Source organism: Lolium rigidum, chromosome 4 (genome assembly GCF_022539505.1).
Source record: "Lolium rigidum isolate FL_2022 chromosome 4, APGP_CSIRO_Lrig_0.1, whole genome shotgun sequence".
Classification (NCBI taxonomy): Eukaryota; Viridiplantae; Streptophyta; class Magnoliopsida; order Poales; family Poaceae; genus Lolium; species Lolium rigidum.
In genome coordinates this window covers 42,887,280-42,902,225 of record NC_061511.1, presented here as the reverse complement: position 1 = coordinate 42,902,225, position 14,946 = coordinate 42,887,280, and positions in this window count along the sequence as shown.

Below are 14,946 nucleotides of genomic sequence, written 5' to 3'. Positions count from 1 at the left end.
GCTGTTGCGAGGACGGCTAAGAAGGATCAAAGCCCACTAGAGGATGACTTCTGAACAATACGTGCCGCACCTACGGACGTGCAAGAGACAACGGGGATACAAGGCACACATGGCTTCCCCAAAAGTAATATCATATCATCTGACCACAAAGAAAACAAGCTTGCATGCCCGGGAAAAACAAAACATTCAAACTATTTGTGGCCACTGGACAAAGCTGTAGATTCCGACAGTGGTCGAGGGAAGACCCGGTAAGCATACCCACGTGTGGTTAGAGCGCTCAGTCTCGAAACAGATAACAAGAACTCGGAGTCATAGGTTTTAAAGAAACACAAGTGAGCCGTCATAAAACGATCAGCTGACCCACCGATGCCTCCGCTAAGCAACTATTAACAGATATATTCATAAACCATGTGTCATGATTCCCCAGCAGATAACCCGATAAGATAGCGAGAACGGTAACAAGATATAAACAACACTAGCATGCACTAAGACTCGCAAGGCAGACCCGATAACCAAACAATAGATGTAGGAGGTGGTGGTGGCAATATGGGCTGCTTGAGGTAACAACTGGATAGGACACGTGACAAGAACGCAACTCAAGGCTAGCATAAGAGAGAAGGCAAAATAAAAATAGGTGAGCGACTTCTGCAGAGACAGAAGTTTAGGAAATGCTTGCCTGTTAAAGGTTGTCGAAGATCATCCGGAGGACTTGTCGTATCTCACAGCACCACTTCGCGATCCTATCCGGGAAGAAGCAAATGCTAGACAAACAACGGGTGCAAGTCTTACTACTACGGATAAAGAACCGACATGAGCAAGATGCAGGCATGCATGACATGGCAACGATGATGCGATGCAACTTATCCAATTTAAGCGGAATCGGAATCCCGACAATTAATTAGGTTCAAGTTATTTATCTACCCCGCATACTAAATGTTGTTAGCATGGCAAACATGGCATGGGTGCGCTACACAATTTTAAATGGAACCGGGATACCATAGATAATTCCCGCACAATTCCATATTAATATTAGGTGCTTCGCTAGTTACCCGAACCCACAAGATATGCAATGCGATGCAACACATGATACTATGATGAATGCAACAAGTTATAGATGGCACATTTATAAAATAGGGCTTATGGTCGGGGTCTCACAGTATCGGAACCAAGGTGGTCGCCGGAGCGGAGTGGAAGTGGCGGAGGTCGTCGACGTCGAGGAAGTAGTCGAAGCCGGGTCATCGGATCCATGTCATCGTCTTCGTGTCGAAGCGGAAGTAGTCGAAGTTGTCGGTGTCGCGGAAGTAGACCTTGTCGGTGAGGCATCGGCGGAACCGGCCTGGTGTCGATGTCGAACTTGAGTCGGCACCGAAGTCGGAGAGGCGGCGTCGGCGGAGGAGTAGTGGGCACGCTAGATAGAAATAAATAGACACGGTCGCCGGAAGGAATGGAGGCCAAAAATCATGAGGACATTTTGTCGAACAAGTGGCAGCTGCCACAACACGGGACAAAAATCTGGACAAAAGAGCGCTGCTACGGTGCGCGGAACAGAGGAACTGCTGCTGTAGCTATTTGCTGTGCTGCTGTGGAGCTGTCGAGCGAGCGCACGGCAACCGAGGCTAGGCGAGCGAGCGAAAGCGTGCGGCTTGGCGGCTTGCGGCGACATGACGCATGCGCGGGCGGACGGGCGACGATGTGGCGCTAGCGACTGGCTCGATAGGTGAGCGGCGCGGGTGTGGAGCTGGCACAGGCGGGAGCCGTACGTGCGGCGTACGGCGCGGGACCGGCCTGCTGCGATGCAACGCGCGGAAGGGCGCTGGCGCAGCGGCTTGGTGCGAGGCGTGGGGTGCGGGACGAGCTGGTGGCGCGTGGCGTGCGGCGACGGGAGCGGGCAGTGGAGCTGGTGTGGGGCTGGGGCGTGGTGCGGTGCGGCAGCTCGCGCGGGAGCTGGAAAAGGACGACGCGGTGGCTCGGCTCTCACGCGGGAAAAGGCGGCGACCGGCGACGAGAAAAAGGGGACGAATTTTGGCAGAGATTTAGGGAAGTTTTGGTGGAGAAGAAAGGTGGGGAATTTTGGATCTTAGATCTGGAAAATTTGGGGAAAGTGGAGGCTAGGGTTTGGGGAGGGAGGAAGAACGGAAGCAGGCTGCCTTTAAATAGGCCAAGGGTTAGGTGGGCTTGGGCTAGTTTTAGGCCAAAACTTTGTCAGGCTTTCGCCGTCTTTTATTTAGCAAACGATAAAACAATTTTAGCAAAACATTTTAGTTAAAGTAACGGACCGGAAAATAGATTTGGTTTTGATTTTCGAAATTAAGAAAAGAGCGGGGTGGCTTTATAATTCGCCGGGGTATTTTAATAAAACAAAATATGGTTTTTCGGAATATAATTTTCGTGGTTGAAAATATGCCAGAAAAATATGCATGATGACGTCACGATGACGCGAAAAACAAAACAACAAACAAATCTAATTTGGAATATTTTCCGGGACGTTACATCATCCATCTTGATCAATAGCAACTGGGCCGCTCAGTGGGCCGTATGCTACCACCACCATCTGTGGACCACCCGTGGCTTGCCGAATCTAGGTACTGTCGATGATACACCTATTAAGTATACCCACAACACAAGCAGAGGTACAACAAAGGATAAGCCTCTTTGTTGGGGAACGCGTTTTACCCCCTCAAAAAGAGTGCTGCTAATGATTTGTCCCTGCATGCCTTGCTAAAATCTTTCGACAGCAAGTACATCATGGTACTATAACAGATATGCCACCCTTTTATTGTTCTACTGGGTAATGCAAGCAACCAACTATAGTTGATACTTGATGAACCTACAATGCATATAGCATTTGAAATCAAACAATTCGGAGCATAGGGCAAAGAAAATTGTGTTTGTACCTTCAATTGAGCTCAGCTGCTGCTTATTCTCCTCACGTTCTGCACTTCAGATAGATCAAATATATGAATATCTGAAGGAAAAATAGGCAGCTGATATGGAAGAAATTGAAAGGAAAGACAAAGGCCATGGAGAGGCCGGCCAGCAGAGGGCCAGAGGAGTGAACACCGTTCCCCTCCCGACACCATCACCCTCCCGCTGCCGCTTCCCATCTAGCCGGTCCATCTAGGGATTTGGTGCGTGGCTATGGATGGGAAGGTCGGCATCACGAGATCTCCTCCAAGGAGGCCGGGTTATGTGAAAGGGAGACGGAAAGGAGGTCGGGTAAGGGGAGAGGATTCGCCGGAGATGGCACGGCCGGCTTGTTTATATCTCGGGCGAATGTGCTCTAGGTCTCGCGGTCGAGTTTCGTTTGCCTGGTATAATTAGTCCCTAGCCTAAGAGGCCCGTTTGGTTTCTCCCACGCATTGGTTGTCAGGCGGCCCTACTGCCAACAACAGCCCACAGACTCTACCCTGTAAGAAAGACTAAGAAATTAATCAGTCATCAGATAGCTACCCAGCCTAGAGCGCGTAGGATGCAAGGCCTATCGGCATCACCAAGGATAGGGACCATGGCCACAGAAGCCAGTGTGATGCAGACCGTGAATCTATGTCTAGCCCACACCGGCAATGTGCGCGGCCAGCGCAGGTTCCAATCCCTGGTGACCAACATGCCTTCACCCAATGTCGATGCCATTTGTAGTAGAACAAACACAGCGATGCTTGCCATCCGAGGAAAGATATGCTTGCCAACCTGGCACAGCCCCTTGCAACCTGGCACATCCTTGCCAACTCTATCACGCACACAGGACAGCTGCCCAAAGGTAAACCATATGTAACCTTACTTACACATGCAACACAGATCTGATGTATAGGCACGGTTAACAGGGTTGGATTCATGAGGGTATCATGGTAGGCTCGATGCACCGGCACCGGTAGCAGCACTGTCGCCATATAGCCTGACCTGCACATGCATCACAGACCTACCATCCAAGCACGGGTAGCAAGCCCGGATCCATTAGAACACTGTGCTAGGCTCGGGGTGTCCATTCTTCATACCCACTAATACAGCTTGCAGCGCCGGGTCCATTAGAATACTGTTGTTCTAAACGTGCTCAGATCCACCGCACAATAACCCCACGAGCTAGATGTATACATTAGCAGTGCTACTATATATCTCATATACCTAACTCCAGCTACAACGATATAACAGGGTCGACATTCTAGCGACACTGCATAAGAACATGTACCCCCGAGTAAGAGCACAGACCATCTGAAACTGCACCTTTTTTTTATCTTTGGTTCATGCATATCCTAACTTCGAACATATGGTTGAGCAGTTTTCCAGTCAACTACCATGGGCATGGAAAATGGGAGAGCTGGCCACTGCATCCAAGCAGAGGTACAACAAAGGATACGCCTCTTTGTTGGGGAACGCGCTACAAAACACAAAACAAAAAATTACCACGCATAAACCAAGATCATATGCGAGAGGAGAGGTAATGGATCATACCCACGTAGATCGAGCTATCCGAAAGTTGTCGATGACGAGGTTGAGGTAGCCGCGAGTCGATCCCCGCAACTAGACTCGTCTAGTAGCGAGGAGATGTATTAACTTTCCCACGAACAAGTGTTGCACGTGCAACACCTCCATGGTATCCACACGTGCAAGATCAGTGGCACCGCGTCGAAGTGTGATCAAGCACACCGTTGAAGCGGAAACGTGTCGATGAAGATCCGGCAGCGCTTTCGCGACTACTGGCTAGATTGGATCAAGACGACGGGGAGAATCCCGCAGCGCTTCTGCGTAGGGGAAGAAGTGGTGGCGACGACGACTAGGTCAGCGCGAGGAGGAGGACGGCGTGGCGGTAGTGGTGGCCGGCGGCGGCGGTGGCAGCGTCGGGGGGCTCGGGCTAGGGTTGGCCTTGTGCCCCCCCCCCCCCCCCCACTTTATATAAGCGGCCGACCGGCCCCACTTTTGCCCCTTGCCCAAACCAACCTAGGGGGAGTTGGAGTCCGGATGGATTCCTCCCTCCCCAAACCAACCTAGGGAAAGTAGTAGTCCCTCTGGACTCCTTCCCCCGTGCGACCAGCCCTAGGAGGGCTCATACGGCCCTTGGCCCATGGTGCCCCTCTGGGCCTTAACCTTCCGGACCCTTCCAAACACTCCGTAGATGTTTCAGACCCTTTCGAACCTTCCGGGATGTTCCTAGACCCTTCCGGTGCCTTCCATAAATGCCCGAAACTATTTCGAACACTCTCGGCCATATTTCGGACACTTCCAGAATATTTCAAGACTCTCGTAACAACTTTTGGAACCACTTATTATTCTATCTTTATTCGCACTCACATTGTAAATGTCGCTGAACTTTAAGTGCATGACCCTATGGGTTCGGATATGAGTAGACATGTCCGGAACACCTTCCGCGACAATGATCAATGCCAAGCACTTGATAACCACATCGAACCCCACACATAAGATGAAGATCTTTATCGTGTGAACCTTACATATTACTATTTAATACACTTCGTATTGCTTCTCGATACTCTACATAGCCCGAGGTGAAACTCTAGGTTATCCTCGATACCCGGCATGTACTCCTTTACTCATTCTGTATCATCGATGTTCCTATGACATAACAATTTACCGGCCAGACGATGATGAACAGCATGATATATGAGTGGGTACCCCAGAGTGTATCTCTCCATCGTCGAAGTAGCAATTCCTATAACCACATAATGTGATACTACATCATACTATCCGATATGCATGGAGACCGTCTTTATTGTCACTCAGTTACGAGGTAACGTTTGATGATCTCATGAAATCCATATCCTATCCTAGATCACATAAGTGTTATGATCTAACGATCTTAGTAACGGTAATACTTTGTCATCGATAAACCACCGATAACTAGTAGAAAAAGGGGCTTCCATACCACCCCATTAGTCTCCAAACTTTTTGAACCGCGACTAATGGGGTCTTTAGTCCCGGTTCTGCGGGAGAACCACGACTAAAGCTCTGGGCCCAACGGGCTCGGTCGACAGCTGGTGTACGGGTGGGCCTTTAGTTCCAGTTGGCCTGGCCAACCGCGACTAAAGGTCCACCACTATAAATACTGCTGCAGCACAAGTGTGAGCCACTTGGTGTTCCACTTCTACTCACAAGGGGTGGTGGGTTTGGCTTTTCTCCTCTTATGCACAAGAGGTGTTCGATGAAATGCCCGAGAGCATGATGCCACTTGTGTTCACATAAAACAAACATGATATGAAGTGCCCGAGCCACACTTAAGCTTTCTCATTTTTTTCCTCCTCGATCGCGGTTAGCAACTTGAACCTTTCATGTGTCATTGATAAATATGCATGTGTAGTTCATAGTTTAATTTCTATTATTTCTAGCTAGTTAGTTTAACAAATGCATGATGGTTAATTATATCCTTTATATAATAATAATGCAGATGAATCGGCAATGGATGTACGGTAACCGACTCTCGGGCGAGTTCATTACGGGTTTGAATGATTTCCTCACAGTGGCTAATGCGAACAAGCAGGAGGGTTTTGTTATATGTCCATGTGCTGACTATAAGAATAAGAAGGGTTACTCTTCCTCAAGAGTCGTTCACGTGCACCTGCTTCGGCACGGTTTCATGCCAAGCTATAATTGTTGGACCAAGCATGGAGAAAGAGGGGTTAGAATGGAAGAAAATAAAGAAGGGGATGATGACAACTATCCTGATCATTTCAGTGATACTTTCATGGAGGATGCTGAAGAAGGGGAAGCAGAAGGGGAAGGTGAAGGGAAAGGTGAAGAAGAGGCACGTGATGAGCCCGCTGATGATCTTGGTCGGACCATTGCTGATGCACAGAGAGGCTGCGAAACTGAAAAGGAGAGGAAGAATTTGGATCACATGTTAGAGGATCACAAAAAGTCGCTGTACCCAGGATGCGATAATGGTCTGAAAAAGCTGGGCTGCACACTGGATTTGCTGAAATGGAAGGCACAGGAAGGTCTATCTGACTCAGGATTTGAAAATTTGCTGAAAATGATGAAGAAAATGTTTCCAAAGAATAACGAGTTACCCGCCAGTACGTACTAAGCAAAGAAGGTTGTCTGCCCTCTAGGTTAGAGGTTCAGAAGATACATGCATGCATTAACGACTGCATCCTCTACCGCGGTGAATATGAGAATTTGAATGAATGCCCGGTATGCACTGCATTGCGTTATAAGATCATAGGAGATGACCCTGGTGACGATGTTGAGGGCGAGAAACCCAGGAAGAGGGTTCCCGCCAAGGTGATGTGGTATGCTCCTATAATACCACGGTTGAAACCTCTGTTCAGGAACAAAGAGCATGCCAAGTTGTTACGATGGCACAAAGAGGACCGTAAGTCGGACGGGGAGTTGAGACACCCCGCTGATGGAAGGCAATGGAGAAAGATTGACAGAGAGTTCAAAGATTTTGTAGGTGATGCAAGGAACATAAGATTTGGTCTAAGTACAGATGGCATGAATCCTTTTGGCGAGCAGAGCTCCAGCCATAGCACCTGGCCCGTGACTCTATGCATCTACAACCTTCCTCCTTGGTTGTGGGTGAAGTGGAAGTTCATTATGATGCCAGTGCTCATCCAAGGTCCGAAGCAACCCGGCAACAACATCGATGTGTAGCCAAGGCCATTAGTTGATGAAATTTTACAGTTGTAGGGCAGACCTGGTGTACGTGTGTGGGATGAGCACAAAGAAGAGGAATTTGACCTATGAGCGTTGCTTTTCGTAACCATCAATGATTGGCCAGCTCTTAGTAACCTTTCGGGACAGACAAATAAGGGATACAAGGCATGCACGCACTGCTTACATGAGACTGAAAGTATATATTTGGATAGTTGTAAGAAGAATGTGTACCTGGGGCATCGTCGATTTCTTCCCCGACAACATAACTTAAGAAATAAAGGCAAGCATTTCAACGGCAAGGCAAATCACCGGCCGAAGCCTACGGAACGTACTGGTGCTGATGTATTTGATATGGTCAAGGATTTGAAAGTCATCTTTGGAAAGGGTCCTGGCGGACAATCAGTTCCGCAGGGAGTTGACAGGCACGCACCCATGTGGAAGAAGAAATCTATATTTTGGGAGCTAGAATATTGGAAAGTCCTAGATGTTCACTCTGCAATCGACGTGATGCATGTTACGAAGAATATTTGCGTGAACCTGCTAAGCTTCTTGGGCGTGTATGGGAAGACAAATGATACAAAGGAAGCACGGCAGGACCAGCAACGTTTGAAAGACCCAGAAGACCGGCATCCGGAACGGTTTCAAGGCCGTGCCAGCTACACTCTTACCAAAGAAGAGAAGGTCGTCTTTTTTGAATGCCTGAGAAGTATGAAGGTCCCGTCAGGCTTCTCGTCGAATATAAAGGGAATAATAAATATGGCGGAGAAAAAGTTCCAAAACCTGAAGTCTCACGACTCCCACGTGATTATGACGCAATTGCTTCCGATTTCTTTAAGGGGGCTCCTACCGGAAAATGTTCAAGTAGCCATTGTGAAGCTATGTGCATTTCTCAATGCAATCTCTCAGAAGGTAATCAATCCAGAAGATCTACCATAGTTACAGAACGATGTGGTCCAATGTCTTGTCAGTTTCGAGTTGATGTTCCCACCATGCTTCTTCAATATTATGATGCACCTCCTGGTTCACCTAGTCGAAGAGATTTCCATTCTCGGTCCTGTATTTCTACACAATATGTTTCCCTTTGAGAGGTTCATGGGAGTATTAAAGAAAAATGTTCGTAACCGTGCTAGGCCATAAGGAAGCATCGCCAAGGGCTATGGAAATGAGGAGGTAATTGAGTTTTGTGTTGACTATGTTCCTGACCTTAAGCCGATTGGTCTTCCTCAATCGCGGCACGAGGGGAGACTAAGTGGAAAAGGCACGATCGGAAGGAAATCAACGATATGTATGGACGGCCATTCTATGACTGAAGCACACCACATAGTTCTACAAAATTCCAGCTTGGTGGCTCCGTACTTCAAGGAACACAAGAATATTTTACGCTCGAACAACCCGGGGAAGCCTGAATCCTGGATTACAAAGGCCCACATGGAGACTTTCGGTGGTTGGTTGCAAAAACAATTAATGAGTGACAATGATATTGAAGATCAGCTGTTGACATAGGCATCCCCAATAGGCCTGCCGAATATGGTACCCGGGATTTACTGAAGGCCCACAACCCGAAGTTTATGAAGCTCGGAAGCCTAGTTAAGAGGTAGTTTGGAAAGATAGAGTTGTATTAGGAATAAAGAGATTTGTAACTTTACGGGTCGAACTCAGAGAGTTCCCCGGAATCTGTAACCTTGTGTAATACGAAACCCTCGGCTCCGCCTCCTTTATAAGGGGGAGTCGAGGGACAAAGAGAGCATCGATTCCATTGTCAACATAACCCTAGTTTTCTTAGCAGTCGAGTACTTTTCCGGCTGAAACCCTCGAGATCTACTTGCCCTCTACTTCCACGAAAACCCTAGTCTACAACTTGTAGGCATTGACAAGTTAATACCTTGTCAGCTGTACATGTTGGCCAAGTCACCATCTTCGACTATATCGACTTTCCAAGGGTACGAGATAAATGGGAATACATTTTACACGATCGCCCAAGATAAAAAGAGCACCAACCAAAACAGTGGTTTCCGCTTTGATGCAGCAACCGAGAATGGGCAAAAGGTCACATATTATGGTTACATAAAGGAGATATGGGAACTTGACTATGGACCCTCCTTTATGGTCCCTTTGTTCCGATGCAATTGGTTCAAGCTAACAAGAGGTGGGGTAATGGTGGACGAGCAATACAGAATGAAAATGGTGGATTTCAACAATCTTGGTTACCTTGACGAACCATTCGTTCTAGCCAAAGATGTCGCTCAGGTTTTCTATGTGAAGGACATGAGTAGCAAACCGAGGAAAAGGAAAGATAAGAAAACGAGTACATCATGCGATGATCCAAAGCGCCACATAGTTGTTTCAGGGAAAAGAAACATCGTGGGAGTGGAGGATAAGACAGACATGTCAGAAGATTATAATAAGTTTGGTGAAATTCCGCCCTTCAAAGTGAACACTGACCCAAGCATTAGGTTAAATGATGAGGATGCTCCATGGTTACGGCACAATCGTATGCAAGGGACACAAGGGAAGAAATGATGTGTAATAATTTATTGTAACAAACTTTGTTGAGGAAAATTTGTTCCAAACTTTGTATGGATCATGTGAATTATATTATCTGTGATGTGTTTGGATCAGCCCCCCTTTTCTACTGGCCCACCGCCGCCACCGTGCCACGTGTCGCTTCCCCATGCCACGTGTCGCCGCCGTGCGACGTGTAGCCGCCGCTTCCACGTGTCGCCGCCGCTTCCACGTGCCTCGCCCCGCCGCTTCCACGTGCCACGTGTCGCCAAACTTGCCGCGTCGCTTCGCGCGCGCTATAAAGCGCTGCGTGCGCGTGCAACCAACCGCCACGGAAACTTCACCTGCCGCTTCCCCGAGCCACGCGTCGCCGCCGCCTCCGCTCATTCGTCTCCGGGATGCCGCGTCGCCGCCGCGGGTCATCCGGTTTCCGTGGCGTCCGAGCGCATCTGAACGGTAGGTTCTACACCGTGATGCGTGCCGGTGGCTTCCGCCTCACCCTCGGCACGTACAACACGCCGGAGCTGGCGGCGCGTGCTTACGACGCGGCCGCGTGGCGATTTCGGCAGCCACGACGCGACATGAACTTCCCGGACATCGAATCGCTAGAGGAGGCGGAGTTCCTCGCGCCAGTGCCGTGCCTCGTCGACGACGAGGACCGTCGCCACCACCGCCAGGTGCAGCGCCGGATCGCCATCGCCGAGCACGAAGAGGAGTTGATGCGCCAGTGGAGGGCGCAGTTCCCCAGCAACGTCGACAACACTGACGCGTTCTTCTCTAACCTCAGGGCACAGCGCAGGTCCGACAGGCGCCACCATCGGGCCGTCGCCGAGTTCGAGCTCGACAACCCGAACACAACTTGGGCTGACAACGACCCTCGGTGGGATGACATTTGGACCGAGACAACCTCCGACGACGAGTAGACTAGACTAGTCGTTTATCTATTTTAATTGTATTTTCAATTTTTTTTAGACTATGTTCGATCTTCTATGTTCTACAAAAATGGGTAACCTTTAGTCCAATTTTAAATAAACAAATTTGCCATTTCCATTTTCTGTCGGTGGGATAAGGACGCATGTGTAACGCGGTACTAAAGATGTCGCTCAGGTTTTCTATGCGAAGGACATGAGTAGAAAACCGAAGAAAAGAAAAGATAAGAAAACGAGTACATCATGCGATGATCCAAAGGCCTAGGAGTACATCTTGGAATGTTGGAGTGATTTAGTCATACTCCTGCCTAGGCCTATAATATGCATACTCGTAGTCTTCGTAGTCGCCGCTGTTGTACTGGTAGTCGTCGCCTTCTAAGTTGCCACCGTCGTCGTCGCTGTTGTCGCTATCATCGTCGCTGTCGTCGGGCGGCGAGGGGGCGGCGCACATATGTTGCCCGCCGCATAACACCGACCCCGCACGCGCGCCGTCGATCGCCGCCGTGCATTGCCGCCGCCGCTGTCGACACCGTCGTCGTCCGTCGATCGCCTCGAACGCCACCGAACGCCACCGAACGCTGCCGCCCTCTCGATCCTATATGGTGTATACTTAGGGTTTAGGGTTAATTATTAGGGTCCTCGCCGCCCCCTCGCCACCCTCTCCGTATACGTGTGCCCCTCCTCGCCGCCCTCCTCGCCGCCCTCTCGATCCCTATACGTGTCGTCCTCGCCACCGCCACCACCCCCCTTTCGCCACCATTCGGAGTAGCCGCACCGCCCCCTTTCGCCAGCATTCGGAGTAGTTCCGCCACCAAGCGCGTCCTCACGCGCCGCACTAATGTTTATACAATTAGTTTTTACAGAATATGTTTCTTTACTTAATTAGTTTTTACTACATGTCTTCAGGAGTGACATATGGCGGGCGATAAAGACCCGATTATGGATAACTATGATGCGGAGGCCGAAGCACATATAAACGCAATCATAAATGGTGAAATTCCCTATGTGCCAACAGAAGATGAAGAAGACGATGTTTCTTCTTATCTAAACCTTGACGGTGAAGGTGGAGGCGAAGGTCAAGACATGGACATTGTTGACACGTTTGCTGGAGGGCAAACGATAAGCAACGATCTCCAATTGCAAGCAGCCACCTCCGGCGAGGTATATATATATATATATATATACATTGAGCCTCTGGTGATACAAGTTTACTGATTTGAATAAATATGTATTAACGCGACTCTCTTTCTTTTTTTAGCCCTCTGGATCGTCGACAAAATCGAGTACAAAGCCGCGTGGCAAAACCCAAACGATGAAACAAGGAGAGACATTGACCATCGATGTTGTCGATGAACAAGGCAGGCCGTTGGAGCCCAAAAAGCACTATACAAAGTTTATCAACCAATGTGGAGTGGTTGTTAGAGACAACGTCCCGATCACCCTCCAGGAATGGAATGAGCCAAAGAAGGCATGTGTTGGTTTCAGTTTTGTCAACAAGAGAATGAAAAAGGATTGTTGGAGAAAACTTATGGAACATTTCATTCTACCTCCGGAATTCAACAAACACGATGAAGAGGGTAACGTGGTTCCGGGTGGACGTGAGAGGAGGAGGCTAGTCAAAGAGTTCGCTTTTAAGAAGATGGCCGAAGCATTCCGGAACTTCAAGAAAAATTTAGACCGTGACTATGTCTCACAGAAGAAGACTCCGGATTTCAAAGGACAGTATGAGAAACTGAAAGATGTTTGGCCCGAATTTGTGAAGCAAAAGCAATCAGATCATTTCAAAGCCATATCGGAAAAAAATAAGGCAAATGCGGCTAAGAAAGAGTACTATCATATTATGGGGCCAGGAGGATACCGCACTTCAGAGCCTAAGTGGGAGAAGATGGAGAACAACCTAAGGGAGCGAGGAATCCCTCTAGGTACAGAGCGATGGGACCCACGGGCCAAAAGCTGGTGGTACGGGCATAGGGGATCGCTAGACCCGGAGACAGGGAGGTGTGTTCACCGGAAGAAAGTGTTTACTCCCACCGCCGCCCTTATTAAAGCAATGGCCGAAGCTCAAGCGGGGAAGATCAAGTTCAACAGAGAGAACGACGCGCTGACAATAGCCCTCGGGAATCCTGAACACCCAGGACGTGTACAACGCAAAGGCGCCATTCCGTGGAAAGAAGGGTTTCCCCGGGACAATGACCCGTACAGTTACAAAAGCCGTAAGAGAAAGACGGAACGGGATGCAGATCGTATGGGGAGGATGGAAGTGGAACTATTTGAGGTGAAGAAGATGGTGCAGGAACTAGTAAAAGACAGACGATCGGAAGGGCCGCATGAAGATCATGTAGCGGATGTCGGAAGCCAGCAGCGGAGAAGCAGCGTGGCTTCCACGGAGGCCCCGGCTGGTGCTAATGCACCCTTGGCCCCGGCTGGTGCTAATGCACCGACGCTCCATATTGGTGCACCGGAGCCTCGCTACTCCGTGGACGATGTACAGGAGATGAAAGAATGTGAGCTGCATTATCCAATGGGGAACATTTCCATGAAGGTGGCGATCGACAGTGCTTTACCTTGTAAACCTGGAGCACTCCACCACAACAATCCCATTGAAGATGGCTATGCTCGTGTCACGGTGGATGACATAGTCCAAGGGTGTGAGGACCTAGAGATTGACTATGCTACACCCGAAGGGGATGTGAGACTTCGAGATGTCAAGCGCCAAATCGTTAAATGGAAAAAGAAGTACATCAAGTTTCTAGGCGAGGCGCCAAGGCCACCGACCCCGAGGAATCACCCAACAAGTCCACCCACCTCCGGTGGTGGTGGTGGTCCACCTACACCTCCTTCACGTCAGCCGATGCCGCCCCCCAATCCACCTCCGGCGGGTAAGCAGAGGCCGCCCCTCAGTCCACCTCCGGCGGGTAAGCAGACGCCGCCCCCCAGTCCACCTCCGGCGGGTACGCCGCCACCCAGTCCACCTCCGGTGAAGAAGCAGAAGAAGGGGGTTACGGGAGACAGCAAGGCAACCCCCTCCTGGACTATTAACCCGGAGCCTTATGTACCTAAGACCACAAGGGTACCAATGCCATCATTGAAGCCTCTCCTCCCGAGACCTTGGAAACTTAGTGTCGAGGAAACCGACGTGGCCGCGGCTGCTCACCATGAGAAATGGAAGGCGGAAGTCAAGTCAAAAAAAGAGCCTGAGCCCAAGCCGGTATATACTGAGAAGCAAAAGAAGTGGTCTAAGGATTTTTTGACGACACCGTCCCAAATCCAGCAGAATCTGTCAGATGAATATTAACGTGAATTTCTTAGGCAGAAATCATTACGGGAAAAATCCTTGGCGAAGAAGAAAGCAGCAAGTAAAAAATGCGGGAAACAAGTTTCCCATCTCGGGGAACAGACAAAACAATCGATCCCTCCGCTCAAAGTGGAAGCCGGTCCTTCCGTTGCGGCATCCTTCAGAGCCGATATGGACAAGGACATGGAACTATTGGACCCTGCTATCCTAGCAGCTGCTAGCGCACAGGGAATGACTGTAACAGCGGCCAAAGAAAGAGCGGCCGAGTTCGGTATGACTCTTCGTGCATTGTTAGGCCTTGAGGATGCGCCAATAAGTGAGGTGGCATTTACATATGTGCTGAATGGGCCTCTCGTCAAGCCTCGCGCAGAAGCGAGTCTACCAACACAAATGCGAAAGCTGCTATATTGGTACAAGGATTTCATAAGAAATAAGGCCGGCAAAGAATATATTTATGCGGAAGTTAGAGACGAGCATCACTTCAAACATTACTATGTACAAGTTCATATGAGTGAATTGTTCCAGTTGTTCAATCTGCGCGAGCTCGACAAATCTATCCTGAGTTGCTACGTTCGTAAGTGATCGATTTATTTCTATAATTAAATCTCTACCTCGTTA